The 5,820-nt window shown below is 40.1% G+C and overlaps 1 pseudogene; it reads left to right on the top strand.

Moving 5' to 3' along the window:
• Nucleotides 1-5,456: 5,456 nt before the first annotated feature.
• Nucleotides 5,457-5,555, top strand: LOC127089635 (uncharacterized; annotated as a pseudogene).
• The last annotated feature ends 265 nt before the right edge of the window (nucleotides 5,556-5,820 follow it).

Raw genomic sequence — 5,820 nt, forward strand, 5'->3', positions numbered from 1 at the left:
CCTCGGGCTCGTCATTTCCAGTCAACTTACCCCAAAAGTGTTCAAGTTCTCTATATTCAAAAAGTTCTTCCTGGCTTACTGTGAATGTGTCAAAGGAGGTAGGAAAACCCAAAAGGTTGGTAAAGTCTCTAATATTAAATTGGTACTCCATGTTGAACATTCTGAACTGGATAAAACCTCTGCTAATTCCTTTTCCATGGCTGGGTAGATAGATTAATGAGCTAAGGAATTCTAGTGTGAGTCTCCGGTAGGTGGTGAAATGTCTTAGGATAGGGGATGTCTCCCATCCTATCTGATTCAGCAAATACAGGACACTTTCTCTTAGTCCAAGGGCAGTCATAGCCCAATCATCAGCATATAAACTAGGTAGCATCTCTCTAGTGGCTAGTTCGTCAAACTTTTGTTTCTGAGCCATTCCTCTGAATTTGATACCCATACGATCAATATGTCCCATCTGGTTAGTGTTAGCTAGAGAAAAGAAAACATGAGTTTTAGTCAGGATTTGGCCAAATGCCGAAAGAAGAGAAAAGTTTTTAATAAATTAAAATGAATTAGGAATGAATACTAAACAGAAATTAAAAGACTAATTAAGGAAGAAATAGGAAGATAATAATAATAATATAAGGAAATAATAAAATAATTGTGGGTTGTCTCCCACTAAGCGCTTTGTTTAAATGTCGCAAGCTCGACAAAGAAACTGTTAAATATAATCTATTAATCCTGGAGGCATTTCGTCTAAGTGTAGGATTTGCGAATCTCCATTGGTTTCCGCATAGTGATAGTGTTTTAGACGTTGCCCGTTTACGGTGAACGGTTCTGTGGATTTGCCTTTAATTTCTATCGCTCCACTGGGAAAAATGTTAGTGATATGAAAAGGACCTGACCATCTGGATCGTAGTTTTCCCGGGAATAACTTTAGTCTAGAGTTAAACAAAAGGACTGCGTCGCCTTGCTTGAAGATTTTCCTTGATATACGCTTGTCATGCCATTGTTTTGTTCTTTCTTTGTAGATTCTGGCATTTTCATAGGCGTCTCTTCTGAGTTCCTCTAATTCGTTTATGTCAAGGATTCTCTTTTCACCGGCGGCTTTATAGTTTAGATTCAGATTTCTAATAGCCCAATAGGCTTTATGTTCTAATTCTACCGGGAGGTGGCAGGATTTTCCATATATGAGCTTAAATAGGGTCGTCCCTATGGGGGTTTTATAAGCAGTTCGGTATGCCCACAAAGCTTCTGGTAATTTCAATGACCAGTCTTTCCTTGAAGTGGCGACTGTTTTTTCTAGTATTTGCTTGATTTCTCTGTTAGATACTTCCACTTGTCCACTGGTCTGAGGGTGGTAAGGTGTCGCTATCCTATGTTTCACGCCATATTTAAACAATAGTTTTTCGAGTACCTTGGATATAAAGTGCGATCCACCATCACTGACTACTATTCTTGGGATGCCAAATCTCGGAAATATTATATTCTTAAAGAGTCTAGTTACTACTCGGGTGTCATTTGTTGGAGAAGCTATAGCTTCGATCCATTTTGATACGTAGTCAACTGCCACGAGTATGTATTTGTTACCGAAAGAGGATGGAAAAGGTCCCATGAAGTCTATTCCCCACACGTCGAAGATCTCTACTTCCAAAATACCTTTTTATGGCATCTCGTCACGTCTAGATATGTTTCCTGTGCGTTGACATCTGTCACATTCCTTAATAGCCGCATGTACGTCCTTCCATATAGTTGGCCAATAAAAGTCGGCTTGTAGGATTTTAGAGCAGGTCTTGGATGTACTTGTGTGTCCACCATAAGGAGCGGAGTGGCAGTGTTGGATTATATTTTCTACCTCTTCTTCGGGTATACATCGACGGAAAATACCATCGGGGCCCCTTTTGAAAAGTAAGGGATCATCCCAGTAATAGTGTTTTATATCGTAGAAGAATCGTTTCTTCTGCTGGTAAGATAAAGTAGGCGGAACTATTCCGGCAGCTAAATAATTGACGAGATCAGCGTACCATGGTGTGACAGATATAGCTAAGGTGGTTTCTACTTGTTTGTCGGAGTTGTTCTCTTCCAAAGTAGCTATAAGTTTATCGTACAAGAAATCATCGTTAATTGAGGTTCTTTCCGGTTCAAGGTTCTCAAGTCTAGAGAGGTGGTCTGCTACTACGTTTTCAGTTCCTTTCTTATCTTTGATTTCTAAATCAAACTCTTGTAGCAACAAGATCCATCTTAGGAGTCTAGGTTTAGCATCCTTTTTTGTTAAAAGGTACTTGATAGCAGCGTGATTAGTGTAAACTATTATTTTGGCTCCGACCAAGTAGGAACGAAATTTATCTAGCGCAAATACAACTGCTAGGAGTTCTTTCTCGGTAGTGGCGTAGTTCATCTGCGCTTCATCTAGGGTTCTACTTGCGTAATATATAACGTGAAGCTTTTTATCCTTTCGTTGTCCTAAAACAGCACCTACAGCATAATCGCTGGCATCACACATTATTTCGAATGGTTCATTCCAGTCAGGTGTCTGCATTATGGGTGCGGAGATCAATGCTTGCTTAAGCGCTTGAAATGCTTTTAAACAGTTATCATTGAATATGAAATCAGCATCTTTCATCAATAGTCCGGTTAAAGGTTTAGTTATCTTAGAGAAGTCTTTGATGAATCGTCGGTAAAAACCGGCGTGTCCTAAGAAGCTTCGTACTTCTCTCACGGTTCTTGGGGGTTGAAGGTTTTCGATTACCTCTATTTTGGCTTTGTCTACTTCAATTCCTCTATTCGAGATGATGTGTCCTAAAACGATTCCTTCTTGTACCATAAAATGGCACTTCTCCCAGTTAAGTACTAAGTTTACTTTTACACATCGCTCAAGAACTCTTTCTAGGTTTTCAAGGCATTCTTCAAAACTTTGTCCGTATACGGAAAAGTCATCCATAAATACTTCCATGATGTTTTCGAGAAAGTCGGCGAAAATTGCCATCATGCATCTTTGAAAGGTTGCAGGAGCATTACACAGGCCAAACGGCATTCGTCTATAAGCGAAGGTACCAAAAGGGCACGTGAACGTCGTCTTTTCTTGGTCATCAGGGTGAATTGGTATTTGAAAGAAGCCTGAATAACCGTCTAGATAACAGAAATGCGAATGTTTTGCTAATCGTTCTAACATCTGGTCAATGAATGGTAAAGGGAAATGATCTTTTCGGGTTGCTTTGTTTAGTTTCCTATAGTCAATGCACATTCTCCATCCCGATTCGATTCGTTTAGTTATAGTTTCCCCTTTTTCGTTTTCAATAACGGTTATGCCTCCTTTCTTTGGTACTACGTGTACAGGACTAACCCATTTGCTATCAGATATAGGATATATAATACCTGCTTCTAATAACTTGGTTATTTCCTTCTTTACTACCTCACTCAGGATCGGATTTAGTCTCCTCTGGTGTTCCCTAGAGGTTTTACAGTCTTCTTCTAGCATGATGCGGTGCATACAAATAGAAGGACTTATTCCTTTAAGATCTGTGATGTGGTAACCTAGTGCGGTTGGATACTTTCTTAAGATATGTAGGAGTTTTTCTGTTTCGAGTCTTCCTAGGTCTGCATTAACTATCACAGGCCGTTCAAGTTCTAAGTCTAGGAATTCATATCTCAGATTTTTGGGAAGTATTTTCAGGTCAAGGGTTGGTTTGTTAAGACATTGCGTGGGGTCCGGTGTTATCGCTAAACATTGGTTAGATTTGTCTTTTAAAAGATAGTCTGATGATTTGTCTTCTCCTAACTCTTCTTCTTTTATGCATTCATCGATGATATCCATGAAGTAACATGTATCTTCTATTGCAGGTGCTTTCAAGAATTGGGAAAGAATGAACTCAATTTTCTCTTCACCTACTTCGAAGGTGAGTCGTCCTCGTTTTACGTCTATGATTGCACCGACAGTTGCTAAAAACGGTCTTCCCAGTATAATGGGTGTAATATCATCTTCTCTAATGTCCATAATTGTAAAATTAGTTGGAATGTAGAATTGACCTATGCGTACGGGAACGTTTTCAAGAATTCCTACAGGATATTTGATGGAACGATCTGCTAGTTGCACAGACATTTTGGTTGGTCTTAATTCTCCCATTTCCAGTTTCTTACATATGGATAAAGGCATAACGCTAATTCCGGCTCCTAAATCGCATAAGGCTTTGTCGATGACAAATTTTCCTATGTGACAGGGTATAAAGAAACTACCCGGATCCTTGAGTTTAGGAGGCATGTTTTGGATTATAGCGCTACATTCGGCAGGGAGTGTAACGGTTTCGCTATCTTCAAGTTTCCTCTTATTATAAAGAATTTCTTTTAAGAATTTAGAATATGAGGGCATCTGCGTAATAGCTTCGGTGAACGGAATTGTAACGTTTAATTGTTTAAGGAGATCAACAAATTTTCTAAATTGGCCCGTATCTTTGGTTTTAACAAGCCTTTGAGGGTAAGGGATAGGTGGTTTGTAAGGTGGTGGAGGTACATAAGGTTCCTTCTTTTCTAGGGTTTCCTTATTACTCTCTTCCTTTTCCTTAGGTTCACTTTCCTCAGTTGATTTCTTAGGGTTTTGGTTTTCTATCCTTGGATCAGACGGTCCTTCCACTTCCGTTCCACTTCTTAATATAATTGCATGAGCGTGGCTTCTCGGGTTAGGTTGGGGCTGTCCAGGGAATGTACCAGTTGGGGCAGCAGTAGGTGCTTGTTGTTGAGCTACTTGTGATATTTGTGTTTCCAGCATTTTGTTATGGGTAGCCAGGGCATCTACTTTGCTTGCTAGTTGTTTAAGTTGTTCGCCAGTGTGTACATTCTGGTTTAAGAAATCTTTATTGGTTTATTGTTGGGAAGCTATAAAGTTTTCCATCATGATTTCCAAGTTGGATTTCCTAGGGGTGTTATTGTTAGGCATGGATGTGTTCGGTTTCTGATATCCTGGAGGTATAGCTGGGGCTTGATTTGGAGATTGTCCAGGTGCGTACAAAGCATTATTACTCTTATATGAAAAGTTTGGGTGGTTCTTCCAATTTGAGTTATAGGTATGCGAGTAGGGGCTTCCTTGAGCATAGTTCACTTGCTCTGCTTGGATTCCTGTCAAGAGTTGACAATCCGTAGGGGTGTGACCTTGGATTCCACAGACCTCGCAATTCTGAGTTATAGCAACCACGGCGGTTGGAGGCGATACATTTAAACTTTCAATTTTCTGGACCAGAGCATCCACTTTTGCATTAACGTGATCAAGGTTACTTATCTCGTACATGCCAGTTTTCGTTTGAGGTTTTTCCACCATTGTTCGTTCGGTTCCCCACTGATAGTGGTTTTGGGCCATGCTCTCGATAAGCTGGTAAGCATCAGCATAAGGTTTGTTCATTAGTGCACCACCTGCAGCGGCGTCTATTGTTAACCTTGTGTTGTACAAGAGACCATTATAAAATGTGTGAATTACTAACCAGTCTTCCAAACCATGGTGTGGGCAAAGTCTCATCATGTCTTTGTATCTTTCCCATGCTTCGAAAAGAGACTCGTGTCTTTCTGTTTAAATCCGTTTATCTGGGCTCTTAACATAGCTGTTTTGCTTGGCGGAAAGTATCGGGCAAGAAAAACTTTCTTCAACTCGTTCCATGTGGTGACAGAGTTTGAAGGGAGAGACTGAAGCCATCTTCTAGCGCTATCTCTTAATGAGAAAGGAAAAAGACGAAGTCGAATTGCCTCCGAAGTGACACCATTAGCTTTAACAGTATCAGCGTATTGGACAAATACGGATAAATGAAGGTTTGGATCCTCGGTAGGATTTCCAGAGAATTGGTTCTGTTGCACAGCTTG

Source organism: Lathyrus oleraceus, chromosome 5 (assembly GCF_024323335.1).
Source record: "Lathyrus oleraceus cultivar Zhongwan6 chromosome 5, CAAS_Psat_ZW6_1.0, whole genome shotgun sequence".
NCBI classification, from domain to species: Eukaryota; Viridiplantae; Streptophyta; class Magnoliopsida; order Fabales; family Fabaceae; genus Lathyrus; species Lathyrus oleraceus.